Source organism: Procambarus clarkii, chromosome 29 (genome assembly GCF_040958095.1).
Source record: "Procambarus clarkii isolate CNS0578487 chromosome 29, FALCON_Pclarkii_2.0, whole genome shotgun sequence".
In the NCBI taxonomy this organism is placed as follows: Eukaryota; Metazoa; Arthropoda; class Malacostraca; order Decapoda; family Cambaridae; genus Procambarus; species Procambarus clarkii.
The window spans coordinates 6,303,656-6,319,134 of NC_091178.1; the positions used below are offsets into that span (position 1 = coordinate 6,303,656).

Consider the following 15,479-nt stretch of genomic DNA (forward strand, 5'->3'; position numbering starts at 1 on the left):
TTTTCATTCATAAACAGGGGATTTGGCGGATAGATGGAATGGACTTTGGGTCTTTGTTTATGAGGACGGGCTGGTCGAGGCAGTCCGTCCTCCAAACAAAGACCCAAAAGTGATTCCATCCACCCGCCAAACCCCCAGGTGTTTAGGAATGAAAAACAGTTTACACACGACTCACAACTGATGACGTTCGAACACTTCCGGAACAAGTGCTTCACTGACGTATTTCGCCCGAACCCCAACGCTGTAAATGCTTCACCCACGTACCCCGGCTTGGTGCCTTCTTTTGGTAATTACTTCACACACGTACCCCGGCTTGGTGCCTTCTTTTGGTAATTACTTCACACACGTACCCCGGCTTGGTGCCTTCTTGTGGTAATTACTTCACACACGTACTACAAATATAAATACTCGCCAACAGAACTTAACCTAACCAGTGCCTAAATATGCACACTATGCTAATATATATTATTACTAATATATATTTGAGAAAATTCCTGTTTTGAATAAACAGCATGTTAAAATTGATGAATGCGTCTTTGGGGTCGACCGGTGGATGGAATGGACTTGGTCTGAAGACGGGTTGCCTTGACTATGATCAAGTTGCCCAACCACATGGGCTGGACGGTAGAGCGACGGTCTCGCTTCATGCAGGTCGGCGTTCAATCCCCGACCTTCCAAGTGGTTGGGCACCATTCCTTTCTCCCGACCTAACCCAAATCCTTATCCTAGCCCCTTCCCAGTGCTATACGGTCGTAATGGCTTGGCGCTTTCTCCTGATTGTTTCCTTCCTTCTCATGATCAAGTTGGCTGTGAGTTAAATACTGACGGTTGTAGAGTTTAATAAGTCGTACTTACACCTTGTGGACCCGATGGTCATCTGTTTTGATGATGAGCTCAATATATTTACATTTTCTCTTTGTTTCTTATGTGTGTACTCACATATTTGTACCTGCAGGATCGAGCTTTAGCTTTTGGACTCCATATTGTAGCCACCGGTTGTGTAATATAATGACTCCTGACATTTTTTTTCTATCGTATGTGATTTTGATATTATGAATGGAATTCGCTTTTACGACCTGCTCGGTTATTTCATGTAATTTTCCTTCTACAATCATGCTAAGCCAACTTTGAACATCTTCATGGCTTATGTTTCTTCTCAAGTTTCCCTCCATGCCCTTGTTTCTTTGATATTACTTACCAACAGTTCCTCTTTTTCCACTCTTAAATATTTTGTGTCTATCACATGTCCTTTCTCTTTGTTTTCATATTCCATCCCGCGTAATTGTTGGACGAGCCCAGTTGTAAACCTCTGTGCCTTTTTCAGTTCCCTTACTTGCTTTTGGAAATTTGGGCTCCTGGATGGGAGCATACTCTAGGGTTGGTCTCACGTAGGTGGTCTACAGCCGGTTTACGGGAGCCGGTCGGCCGAGCGGACAGCACGCTGGACTCGTGATCCTGTGGTCCTGGGTTCGATCCCAGGCGCCGGCGAGAAACAATGGGCAGAATTTCTTTCACCAAATGCCCCTGTTACCTAGCAGTAAAATAGGTACCTGGGTGTTAGTCAGCTGTCACGGGCTGCTTCCTGGGGGTGGAGGCCTGGTCGAGGACCGGGCCGCGGGGACACTAAAAAGCCCCGAAATTATCTCAAGATAACCTCAAGATACAGTGGTTTGAATGTCTCTTTATTTAGGTTCCTGAATGATGTTTTGATGTTTGCCTGTGTTGGGTATGCTGCTGATGTTATCCTATTAATATATATCTCCTGAGTTAGGCTTGGTGTTATGTTCACTCTCAGGGCTTCTTCTGTAGTCGTTACGTGGATGTAGTTCCCCATTCCTTGTGTACTGTTCTTCTAGTCTCCTCCACCTGTTCCCTTCATCACATCACACTTGCCGGTGTTGAAATCCAGCAACCATTTCTGCAATTTGTTTAAGTAATCGTGGAGTATTTTTTAATCTTCCTCTGTCTCGACTCTTCTCATTAATTTTGCATTGATTACAAAAATCAACATGTAAAGCTCAATCGCTCTAGTCAGGTCATTAACATAGATGAAAAATGGTATTGATCCTTAATTAACAGCGATCCTGGAGGGAATCCGCTTGTTACCCTCTCTGCCAGTCCAACTCTCCGTCCTCTTTCTGTGACTCTTTGACTCCTGTCTGTTAGATACTCTCTTAACACCTGTCAGTTCTCTTCGCTCTTCCACTTAAACATGTCTCTCAAGTTTACGTAGCAGTCTCTTGTGTCGTACTGTGTCGTAAGTGTTTTTGGCGATCAATAATGGCAGGTGTGCCCAACCTTCTCTGCCATACTATTTTAGGTTACCCGGACATACAACTCCAGTAGGTTCCTCTGGTAGGATATAATATGTTAAAGCCATGTTGGGGTTTGTTTACACACCCAGTCATCACTAGGTGTTATACTAATCTTATCTTTATTATTCTTCCGAGTAATTTACAGGGTATGCTTGTTAGTTAGTCTGTTTGAAATTGAAATTGAAATTGAAATAAGTTTATTGAGGTAAAATACACACAAAGAGATGAGGTAGCTCAAGCTATTCTCACCCCGTTCAGTACATCGTGTTAATACATACATAGACACACATCACAAACAATAAACATATTACTGAACATTCTGAGAGATAAACATCTACATTTCCTCCTTTACACAAGTAGTGAGTCTGTTGGTGTGTAGTTAACTGCCTCCTCCCTATCACCTTCCGTGTCTCTTTTGTACCACATATACCTTCTTCCACTAGCTGGAGAACACATCCTTTAATCATTAAATATCAGAGCTGGAGGTATAGTGAGGACGTGTGCAAGAGCTGTTTACCATCCATGGTGATACATTGTCTGCTCAAATATCATTAGTTGCGTCTAGTGACGCTAGTTGTCTCATTACTTCCTCACTTGTTATCTCAGTATGTCTCAATCCTCTATCAATTTATCAAGCAAATTTTCATTCGCTAAATTCATGGAGATGTTTTAAGATAAAGTTTAGTTGGAGTAAGTGACGAGGGCGAGGTGCTTCAGGTCAGTCTCTCCTGGAGACTGACCTGGAGGGAGGCTCACATTAACCGTCTTCCAACAGTTATTGTTAAGAAAATATAATGTAAAGGAAAAGAAAACGCTTCCAAATGGAAGCGTTTTCTTTTCCAGTGAGGAATTAAATATTATCGCAAGGAAACTGAACATTACTTGGGTTGCTGTCCTTATTATCTATGGTGATATCTTGACTGTGTGTGTGTGGCTCTCACCTCACCCGCTTCCTACACTTCTTCCCCCACTTCTCCTGCCACTGCCACTTCCACTTGGGTCTGTCAGTCCTGGCGAGGTGTCGGTTTGGCTAGGGCTTAACTCTTGTGCAAATTACGTTTCCGGGAAGCGTTCATTGAGTACTTCAAATGGTCGTATATAATTATCTATTGCGTAGTTTGATACTTGATCATTTAGACATCCTGACGGAGACGCGCCTATAGGGATGGTAAGGTCGCACAGTGGTTTAGGATGCTGGAACACTGGTTTTTCCAACCCACTGCTTTTTCACTTCTCCAAATCCCTGTGTTCTTTCTTTCCTTGAGAAAGAGTCAGCTGCCACCCGTCAGGTGCCGCGCACGCTGCCACCCGTCAGGTGCCGCGCACGCTGCCACCCGTCAGGTGCCGCGCACGCTGCCACCTGCCGCGCCACCTGCCACTCACCCTGCCACCCTGGGGGAACAAAGGGGGAGGGGGAGAGGGGTGAGGGAGGGCTTGCTGATAACCATGAAAAGAATGTTATCCCTCTTGACTCAGGGGCTTAAGGTGTTGGGCGGGGAGTTAGTGAGTGACGTGTGTTGTGATGTGTCAGCTGATGGGGGGCGGTGCTCCCCTCCCCCACCTTCCCCGATGCATCCTGTGTTAATGTTTATCAGTGAGGGAGGTGTGAGCATACAGTCCCACCTTCCATGATGGCTGCGTGGTGGCGGGGTCGCCGGCAGTGTTGGCGGGTGGCGGTGGCCGCGGCGCGAGGAAGGGAGGGAGCATAATACTTTACCATGAGAGAGAAGAGATGAGAGAGTAAGCGTAACGTGTAGGGATGGGCGGTCCCCCATCCCCATCCCTCAACAAGGGATGGGGGAAGGGGAGTGAGGAGAGATGAGAAGATCACCTCAGCTTCATGGATCTTTACCTCTTGACCTCCTTACTCCCGTCCGACAGCTTCCGCCCTCAACCAGATACTGGCTCCAGCTGCTGGATGCTGATTGGTGCGCTCTCCGCGCCGGGACCACCCTCCGCCAATAGGGAGAGATGTGTCGTGGGAGGTCAGTGACCAATCATAGAGATGAGTCTGCCATCAGGCCCAATAAGGGGGTGAGATGTATGGGACGCCGCGGGGAGCTTTACACTAATAGCAGGAGAAATTGACGTATTTTGTCCGCGTCGTAGAAGTATCTTGTATGTGGTAATTATGGTGACTCTTTCCCCTCTCTTTTCCAGCGTGGCGTAGTTTCCAGCGTAGTTTCTTTCAGTACCTTTTTGTTTGGTTTGACTTTGCTTATATTCAGGAAGGAGTTGGTAGTGGGGCTACACAGTGTAGTGCGCAGTATCCAGAGAGCTTCCTTCTCCAGGTGGCTGGAGGAACAAGTTCAACAGTTGCGGGTTGGTCGGGTGTTGTACCATGATGGCCGCGTTGGTTGGGCCGTGTGTCTGGGATTCACCAGAACGCGGGTTCGAGTCACTTCATTGTCTCAAAATGATGATTCATGTCGTTTAGTCTCTCACTCAAGCGTAGTGTGCGTGTACTCATATAGATGTGCTTGCAGGGGCCCAAATCTGCCACTAGCTCCGCCTTCCAGACGCGCTTAGTTTAATTCAATGGCTAATTTCCCACAAATAAGTCTACGGCCTGGTCGAGGACCGGGCCGCGGGGACGCTAAGCCCCGAAATCATGGCAAGGTAAGGCAACACACACACATACACACACACACACACAGACACTCATGACAATAGACAAAAGTGCCGACGTTACGTTTACCCTCGACCCTTATCACGTTGACACCCAGATGGAATATGAAGACAACCTTAACAAGGCAAGATATGAGGCAAGGAATTGTGAGATGTCTGTGAAAGGTGAGGGAATGTGTGGTGTCTGTGAAAGGTGAGGGGAAGTGATGTGAGGTGAGGTGAGGGAATGTGAGGTATCTGTGAAAGAAATGAAGTATGGAAAACGCAGCTAGAGGCTGGCTACGGGACACCAAGCTGGGAAGGGAAAGAGACTTAACACAAAATTAAATAAAGGAAAGGAGAAATATATGTGAGAGAACCAAATTAGAGGTAAGGAGACAGGGAGAGAAGGGATAGGAGAACACAGAGAGTACATTGAACACTGAAGTTCTTCACCACATCTGTGGCTCATTTGTCTCTAGTTTCCAACTATGGTCCTTGGTTCAGCACATCCCAGGAGCGATGTTACTGTGTCGAGAGTCATTATAATCTGGTGAGGTTATCCTGTCCTCACTCCCTCGCTCCTCCATAATGGCGGGGTCCACTTTCCTCATGTCTCCACGTGACTCGGTCCTCTCAGCTCCGGAAAGTGCCTCGTGGCATTTCTTTCAGTCATTCCTGTTGTGTTTTTTCCCCTGTGAGCGGGTTTCATATCCTGGCTGCATACTTAAGAGAAGGTCTGACGTAGGTGCTATGCATACAAATGACCGAGATTTCGGAAAGACATTGTCCTGGACGTTGTGCTGGTGTATTGTGTCTTGGGGGTTGTGGCCGACGTCTACACTACCGTCTTGGGGCACTTGTTGAAGGTCATACTGCTGTAGACCTCCTATACTGTTGATATGGTCGCAGTTGTCGGGGGAAGCAAGCCTAGTAGGCTTAGCCAGGTCCTCGTAGGCATGGCTGTTTATGTAGTCACTGGATACACCCTTGAGAGTTTACCCTGAGTGAGCGAGTGTCGCGAAATAGAGCACATACCTTAGTGGTGTACTTCAGGAGAGCGTCACAGTACTTAAGGTAATGTTATTGGCTGAGTGGCGGCAATATACGTCGACCCGCGCTCTGACGTCTTAATAAATAATATGATCCACTTCAACTCCTCACCTCTCTCCAATATTTGCTCTCATTTTTCCACATACGTATCAATACCACGTATCAATACAAAGTAATATAACCCGTGCATATTATTATTTATATGTAAACATTATTATAATAGTATTATTATTATTATTATTGTGAGGCGGCGAGACCTGGCAACACCGGGCGTGACGCTGGCGTGACGTCACGCCTCCCACCTGCCACACGTGCGATGCTTCTCACTTGCTCTGGACAGGAAACGTGATTGTAATGGAGTTTGTTTGTTTGTATGTGCATGTTTTGTAGGGGGAGTGTGCTTGTTTGTGTGTGTATATATATATATGGAGGCGGGAGCCCAGTGTTGTGATGGAGATTTAGACATGTCTGCATAACTTCATACCTGGGTACACAACATTTCCTTGACAATTGGCCAAAGTGGAACATTGATTTGGCGCGCACGCACGCTCCCATTTACGCGCGCAGCACGCACGCACGCAGGCACGCGTGCACACACGCTCCCACGAACGCACGCACACACTCACACACGCACGCTCGCACGCACGCACAAACGCACACACGCACGCACACACACATGGAGGAATGGTCTAGAAAATGGCTGCTAAAGTTCAACTCAGTAAAGTGTAAGGTAATGAAATTAGGCGAAAGGAGCAGAAGGCTGAACACAAGGTACCATCTGGGAGGTGAAATCCCGCAAGAGTCAAATAGAGAGACAGATCTGGGGGTCGATATCACACCGAACCTGTCCCCAGAGGCCCACATCAAAAGATATCATCAGCGGCATATGCTAGACTGGCCAACACAAGAACTGCCTTTAGAAACTTGTGTAAGGAATCGTTCAGGACCCTGTATACCACTTATGAAAGACCAATCCTGGAGTATGCAGCTCCAGCCTGGAGTTCATACCTAGTTAAACACAAGACGAAGTTAGAGAAGATTCACCGGTATGCCACCAGACTGGTCCCAGAACTGAGAGGAATGAGCTACGAGGAAAGGCTAAAGGAGCTGAACCTCACAACCCTGGAAAACAGAAGAGTAAGGGGAGACATGATAACCACCTACAAAATTCTCAGGGAATTGACAGAGTGGACAAAGACAAACTCTTCAGCACGAGTGGGACACGAACAAGGGGACACAGGTGGAAACTTAGTACCCAGATGAGCCACAGAGACGTTAGAAAGAATTTTTTCAGTGTCAGAGTAGTTAATAAATGGAATGCACTAGGCAGTGATGTGGTGGAGGCTGACTCCATACACAGTTTCAAATGTAGATATGATAGAGCCCAGTAGGCTCAGGAACCTGTACACCAGTTGATTGACGGTTGAGAGGCGGGACCAAAGAGCCAGAGCTCAACCCCCGCAAACACAACTAGGTGAGTACACACACATATGCTTCCAGACCTGAACAACAAGAGTGAAGAAGAGAGGCTACAGGCGTTAAATATGCGACAACTACAAGATAATAGAAAAAGACATGATCACCACTTACAAAATAATAAATTGAATCGACCAAATTGACAAAGAGTGCAGTCCCTGACTGTCCTCACCAGGCTGTACTCACCTGGCTGTACTCACCTGGCTGTACTCACCTGACTGTCCTCACCTGGCTGTACTCACCTGACTGTCCTCACCAGGCTGTACTCACCTGACTGTACTCACCTGACTGTCCTCACCTGGCTGTACTCACCTGACTGTACTCACCTGACTGTCCTCACCAGGCTGTACTCACCTGGCTGTACTCACCTGACTGTCCTCACCTGGCTGTACTCACCTGGCTGTACTCACCTGACTGTCCTCACCAGGCTGTACTCACCTGGCTGTACTCACCTGACTGTCCTCACCTGGCTGTACTCACCTGGCTGTACTCACCTGGCTGTACTCACCTGACTGTCCTCACCTGGCTGTACTCACCTGGCTGTACTCACCTGGCTGTACTCACCTGGCTGTACTCACCTGACTGTCCTCACCAGGCTGTACTCACCTGGCTGTACTCACCTGACTGTCCTCACCTGGCTGTACTCACCTGGCTGTACTCACCTGACTGTCCTCACCAGGCTGTACTCACCTGGCTGTACTCACCTGACTGTACTCACCTGACTGTACTCACCTGACTGTCCTCACCTGGCTGTACTCACCTGTACTGTACTCACCAGGCTGTACTCACCTGGCTGTACTCACATGACTGTACTCACCTGACTGTACTCACCAGGCTGGTACTCACCTGGGTCAGCCAGCAGCAGCAGCCGCCGGAGCACCCCGCGCGGCCTGAGTCACATCCCCCAGTAATATCCCCGTCTTACTCCACCAGTACCCGTGGACCGTCCTGGTAAAACACTCGTCTGGTGCTTCCAGAGCGCTTTGGCCTGGGTTCGTATCCTTGGCCGGGGAGGATTGACTGGGCGCCAATCCTTAACTGTAGCCTCTGTTCACCCAGCAGTGAATGGTTACCTGGTTGTTAAACGATTTGGCGGGTCGTATTCCAGGGAAAATTAGGATTAAGGACCTGTTCCGAATCGCTATGCGTGCTGGTGGCTGTACAAGAGTGTGAGAACTATTGTATATATAAATAAAAAAAGAAATATCTTGCTCTTAGTCGGTTTATCAGTTTGTGTCAATTGTAAATATTAAGGTATGACGAGCCCTGGTAGTGATTGTCTTGTACCTGGCCTACACTAGGTTCATGGACCCACCCCTGGGGCTCCCTGGTACCCACTTGACACACCCGTCCACTCTGATATATTCTTCCTCACATTGACTCTCTGTGTTGTGTCTGTATGGTACCCCTTGACCCTCTGCGTGATGTCCTGCCTCCCCAGCCTGCTGCCCTGCCTCCCCAGCGTGTGTGAGTGTGTAGTGAGAAGCGTCACTACAGTGTTGTGGTAGAGGCGCCACAAACACCCCCGGGGAGGGGGGGGCACCACCACCAGGTTCCCGCGGGGGGGCCGCCCCACCCGGGATGTTAGGGACATGGGGGGGCCCACGCCCCTCCCACACACAACACCCATTTAGTCCTCCCAGGACCAACATAGTCCCAATCCCGGCTTATGGGAGTAGAAGAACTCTGGAAACCGAGTACAAGCAAATTACAGTGGTAGGTATGGCTTATGAACCCCCACTTTGGGTCAAGAATTAGTGGAACCATAATACTGAACACATTACTCCAAGCTTGTACTAATTGGTTCATGCCGGGATCCCGCGCTTACGGTCACAGGTAAACGGATTAACATTGAATTAATGCGTTACTGCCTTACACCCCCTTGGGTAATGGGTAAACGGTGGGTAAATGTTGAGCCATTGAGAGAGATAGTGGGGGAGGCTTCCGTCCTTATTTTGGGTAAATGTTACCAGATAAGTGAGGCTCCCAACACAGTGTTGGCTGATGGCCAGTGTTACCTCTACTTCCTTCACTCTCCTCTCTTACCTCTTCTCTCTCTCTCTAACTCTGCTCTTCCTCTCCCCCTCCATCACCTCTCTCCACCTCCCTCCTTCCACCTCACTCCCTCCTTCTTTGTCTCCACCACACAATGTTTTATGAAGAACGGGAGAGGTGGTGAATGAGGAGTGAGTATGGGAGGGGAGGTGGTGAGTAGTGAGTGTGGGAGGGAAGGTGGTGAGTAAGTGTGGGAGGAGAGGTGTGAGGTGTGGCCAGGGGGAGAGATGTGAGGACAGTGGGATAGGGAGGGTAATGAGGGAGAGAAGGGAGGGTAATGAGGGAGAGAAGGGAGGGTAATGAGGGAGAGAAGGGAGTGTAATGGGGTAGGGAGGGAGGGAGCGGGAGGGAGATCATTGTGTCTGGTGTCAAAGGTCAGATATACTTAAAGAGTTTGTCACCACTGTAAATGTCAGCGGGTCTTGTCACCTCTCTGTCACCTCTGGAGTCTTCCGTCCCTGGGAACCCCCTGTCACCTGTCACAGTGCCAGCACCTGCAGGCACCAGTGCCACCTGTCACAGTGCCAGCACCTGCAGGCACCAGTGCCACCTGACACAGTGCCAGCACCTGCAGGCACCAGTGTCACCTGTCACAGTGCCAGCACCTGCAGGCACCAGTGCCACCTGACACAGTGCCAGCACCTGCAGGCACCAGTGCCACCTGACACAGTGCCAGCACCTGCAGGCACCAGTGCCACCTGACACAGTGCCAGCACCTGCAGGCACCAGTGTCACCTGTCACAGTGCCAGCACCTGCAGGCACCAGTGCCACCTGACACAGTGCCAGCACCTGCAGGCACCAGTGTCACCTGTCACAGTGCCAGCACCTGCAGGCACCAGTGCCACCTGACACAGTGCCAGCACCTGCAGGCACCAGTGCCACCTGACACAGTGCCAGCACCTGCAGGCACCAGTGTCACCTGTCACAGTGCCAGCACCTGCAGGCACCAGTGCCACTTGTCACAGTGCCAGCTGTCACAGTGCCACCTGTCACAGTGCCACCTGTCACAGTGCAGGCACCAGTGCCACTTGTCACAGTGCCACCTGTCACAGTGCCACCTGTCACAGTGCCACCTGTCACAGTGCCACCTGTCACAGTGCCAGCACCTGCAGGCACCATTGCCACTTGTCACAGTGTCACCTGTCACAGTGCCAGCACCTGCAGGCACCAGTGCCACTTGTCACAGTGCCACCTGTCACAATGCCAGCACCTGCAGGCACCAGTGCCACCTGTCACAGTGCCAGCACCTGCAGGCACCAGTGCCACCTGACACAGTGCCACCTGTCACAGTGCCACCTGTCACAGTGCCAGCACCTGCAGGCACCAGTGCCACTTGTCACAGTGCCACTTGTCACAGTGCCACCTGTCACAATGCCAGCACCTGCAGGCACCAGTGCCACTTGTCACAGTGCCACCTGTCACAGTGCCAGCACCTGCAGGCACCAGTGCCACTTGTCACAGTGCCACCTGTCACAGTGCCAGCACCTGCAGGCACCAGTGCCACCTGTCACAGTGCCAGCACCTGCAGGCACCCGTGCCAGCCGGACACAGTTTTAAAGTAGTGATGTCTGAGGGAGAGAGCGAGCTGCGTCTGGTATTCCAGGAGGCGGCGGCCCTCTCCTCCCACGCCCTCCCAGTGCCCTCCAACACCCTCCCATGACAGTCAGTGCTGTCCAACACCCTCCCATGACAGTCAGTGTTCTCCAACACCCTCCCATGACAGTCAGTGCTGTCCAACATCCTCCCATGACTGTCAGTGTTCTCCAACACCCTCCCATGACTGTCAGTGTTCTCCAACACCCTCCCATGACTGTCAGTGCCCTTCAACACCCTCCCATGACAGTCAGTGCTGTCCAACACCCTCCCATGACAGTCAGTGTTCTCCAACACCCTCCCATGACAGTCAGTGCTCTCCAACACCCTCCCATGACAGTCAGTGCTGTCCAACACCCTCCCATGACTGTCAGTGCTGTCCAACACCCTCCCATGACAGTCAGTGCTCTCCAACACCCTCCCATGACAGTCAGTGCTGTCCAACACCCTCCCATGACTGTCAGTGTTGTCCAACACCCTCCCATGACTGTCAGTGTTGTCCAACACCCTCCCATGACTGTCAGTGTTCTCCAACATCCTCCCATGACTGTCAGTGTTCTCCAACACCCTCCCATGACTGTCAGTGTTCTCCAACACCCTCCCATGACTGTCAGTGTTCTCCAACACCCTCCCATGACAGTCAGTGTTCTCCAACACCCTCCCATGACAGTCAGTGTTCTCCAACACCCTCCCCATGGCTGGTGTGTCTACCCCTGCCCATGGCTGATGTGTCTACCCCTCCCCATGGCTGGTGTGTCTACCCCTCCCCATGGCTGGTGTGTCTACCCCTGCCCATGGCTGGGGTAAGGAAGGGGGTCACTCCCTGGAGGAGTATAGAGAGCGCGGGCCGCGGGGGACGCTCAGGTCCCACCGGTAATGTGGATAATTTACTGTTTCTGTGTCAGAGGGCTGGCGCCTCCCTCTTGTATGTCCGCCTCCCATACTTTACCTGGCTTGACGGTTGACACCAGCACACACCAGTGGTCCCCTGCACTGGTGGTGGTGGTGGTGGGGGGTGGTGGGGTGCTGTGTGGGGGGGGGGGAGGGACAGTAAGGGGCGGTGTGTGGGGGGAAGGGAAGGGGGAGAAATGGGTTGAGAGGATCTAGGTCAAGGGTGGTTAGCCTCACCTCTATTACTCCAGCAAACAGCTCACAAATGGTTCAGGTACGGTAGTGGTGGTGGTGGTGGTGGTGATGATGATGGTGGTGGTGGTGGTGGTGGTGATGATGGTGGTAGTGGTGGTGGTGGTGGTGATGATGATGGTGGTAGTGGTGGTGGTGGTGGTGGTGATGATGGTGGTGGTGATGGTGGTGGTGGTGGTGGTGGTGGTGGTAGTGGTGGTGGTGGTGGTGGTGGTGGTGGTGGTAGTGGTGGTGGTGGTGGTGGTGGTGGTGGTGGTGGTGATGGTGATGGTGGTGGTGGTGGTGATGATGGTGGTAGTGGTGGTGGTGGTGGTGGTGGTGGTGGTGGTGATGGTGGTGGTGGTGGTGGTGGTGATGGTGATGGTGGTGGTGGTGGTGATGATGGTGGTAGTGGTGGTGGTGGTGGTGGTGGTGGTGGTGGTGGTGGTGGTGGTAGTGGTGGTGGTGGTGGTGGTGGTGGTGGTGGTGGTGGTGGTGATGGTGGTGGTGGTGGTGATGATGGTGGTGGTGGTGGTGATGGTGGTGGTGGTGGTGGTGGTGATGATGGTGGTGGTGATGATGGTGGTGGTAGTGGTGATGATGGTGGTAGTGGTGGTGATGGTGGTAGTGGTGGTTGAACCAATTGACTATTGTTACCTTTAATAGTACTAATTTACTTGTGCTATGTAAATATTTACATAACACAAGTAATTTACTTGAGTTATGGAAATAATTGTTGTTATTTACATAATCAGTTGTTAATTATAATGGTGGTGGTTATTGTTCTGTACCGCGGAGAGTGTCTCTTGCTTGACCTGGACCCCGTCGTGACCCCACAGTCCTCACAGCCCCCCCCCCCACCCTGTACCGCGGAGAGTGTCTCTTGCTTGACCTGGACCCCGTCGTGACCCCACAGTCCTCACAGCCCCCCCCCCCACCCTGTACCGCGGAGAGTGTCTCTTGCTTGACCTGGACCCCGTCGTGACCCCACAGTCCTCACAGCTCCCCCTCCCCCACCCTGTACCGCGGAGAGTGTCTCTTGCTTGACCTGGACCCCGTCGTGACCCCACAGTCCTCACAGCCCCCCCCCACCCTGTACCGCGGAGAGTGTCTCTTGCTTGACCTGGACCCCGTCGTGACCCCACAGTCCTCACAGCTCCCCCCCCCCACCCTGTACCGCGGAGAGTGTCTCTTGCTTGACCTGGACCCCGTCGTGACCCCACAGTCCTCACAGCCCCCCCCCACCCTGTACCGCGGAGAGTGTCTCTTGCTTGACCTGGACCCCGTCGTGACCCCACAGTCCTCACAGCTCCCCCTCCCCCCCCCACCCTGTACCGCGGAGAGTGTCTCTTGCTTGACCTGGACCCCGTCGTGACCCCACAGTCCTCACCGCTCCCCCCCCCACCCTGTACCGCGGAGAGTGTCTCTTGCTTGACCTGGACCCCGTCGTGACCCCACAGTCCTCACAGCTCCCCCTCCCCCCCCCCACCCTGTACCGCGGAGAGTGTCTCTTGCTTGACCTGGACCCCGTCGTGACCCCACAGTCCTCACAGCTCCCCCTCCCCCCCACAGTCCTCACCGCCCCACCCCCCATAGACCACACAGGACCTCCTCCCTCAGCCCACAAAGGGCCCGCCACCCGCCCACTCCTCAGACGACACAGGACCTCCTCCCACAGCCCCCCGGCACCAAGAGCGTCTGGCCAGGTGCCAGGTGCCAGGTACTGGAACACAGATGCTGGGGTGGTGGATGGATGCCACCAGGGGAGGGAGGAAGGGGGGGGGAGAGGGGGGGTAAACTGTTTTGAGATAGTGTTGCAACCTTTGTATACTCTAGGTATCCTTCAGGTTGATTTCTGGGAGACTCCAGGTATTCTTCTGGTAGACTGAAGGTAGACTGAAGGTAGACACGTATTACTTACTATTTTAGTTACATATTATTGTCTCTTTTTCAGAGTTGGAGAAGAGACGTCACACCAATAACGGTGAGTGGACGAGCACTGCCTTGGTGGCAACCATTGGGCTCTCTCACCTTATAGTTCATATTGCCGCACCGCACATCATCTTATTCCTCCTCTCATTCATGTAAACACAATATATATATATATATATGTTGTTGAATATGACCGAAAAGATAAGATTAATAATTCTAACACGAATTTTCTCAATATTTCTTATGTTTTTCTTCACTGTCGGTGGTAATAAAAAAAACAATTCTCCAAAAATTCAATTTTTAGTTGTCTGACGCCTGAACGCGTTTCGTAATTCGTATTACATTTTCAAAGACTTAATTTACACACAAATTCTTCGTACATATACTCTATTGGATGAGGTGACATGGTACAAAAGTTTTGGGTGAGTTTTTTTTTTTTATTATTAACATATTAGGTACATCTGCATTAGTGCAGCTACCCAGACTATATGAAGTGGGGTACAGTGTGTCAAAAAGAAGCTAACTAGGTGATGCTAAAAAATCCCCATCACACAGGATGGTTAGTCATACAGAGGCATGTGATAAGCGGTCTGCACTGGCAGACTCCGGATGCATTTTGAGAATATCAACACCACAAGACTGAATAAGGTAGCAGTGATAATACAAGTCCCCATCTCGCAGGATGGTTAGTCATACAGGGCCATGTGTTTAATAGCCTGCACTAGCAAATTTTGGGTATACTGTGAGGATATCTTCAAGAATACGAGAGTGAATAAAGTAATTGCAAAGCTCCAGGTACCTCATGCCAACTGGTCTGAAAGGTCTAATAACTGGGCATTCAGTGATGTAGTGCGGGAGATGGGTGAGGTGACACACACAGACCTATAAACTCTACGGATTCATTGTGCCGTGTTTCGTTATGCTCTTCCCGCACTGACGTATTTATGGTGCGTAATAAAATATTTAGTATTGATAGTGGTAATCAAATACGTTTCATAATATTGCAGAAGAAATAGTAGTATAGCAGTGGTGGGGGTACTAGTGGTCATGGTGGAGTACTGTATAGCAGTGGTGGGGGGACAGCAACTGTAGTAGTCATGGTAGAGTACTGTATAACAGTGGTGGAGGGACAGTAACTGTAGTAGTCATGGTAGTGTACTGTATAACAGTGGTGGAGGGACAGTAACTGTAGTAGTCATGGTAGTGTACTGTGTAACAGTGGTGGAGGGACAGTAACTGTAGTAGTCATGGTAGAGTACTGTATAACAGTGGTGGAGGGACAGTAACTGTAGTAGTCATGGTAGTGTACTGTATAACAGTGGTGG

General features: G+C 50.7%; 1 protein-coding gene across 19 annotated transcripts in view; it reads left to right on the forward strand.

Moving 5' to 3' along the window:
• The window catches only part of LOC138349576 (electroneutral sodium bicarbonate exchanger 1-like), a 287,070-nt gene that overhangs the window by 24,142 nt on the left and 247,449 nt on the right, over window positions 1-15,479 (forward strand). For all 19 annotated transcript variants that reach the window (XM_069333338.1, XM_069333316.1, XM_069333339.1 and 16 more), the window contains exon 2: window positions 14,177-14,206. The gene's annotated coding sequence lies outside the window, so the exon portion shown is untranslated. The remainder of the gene's footprint in view (window positions 1-14,176; window positions 14,207-15,479) is intronic.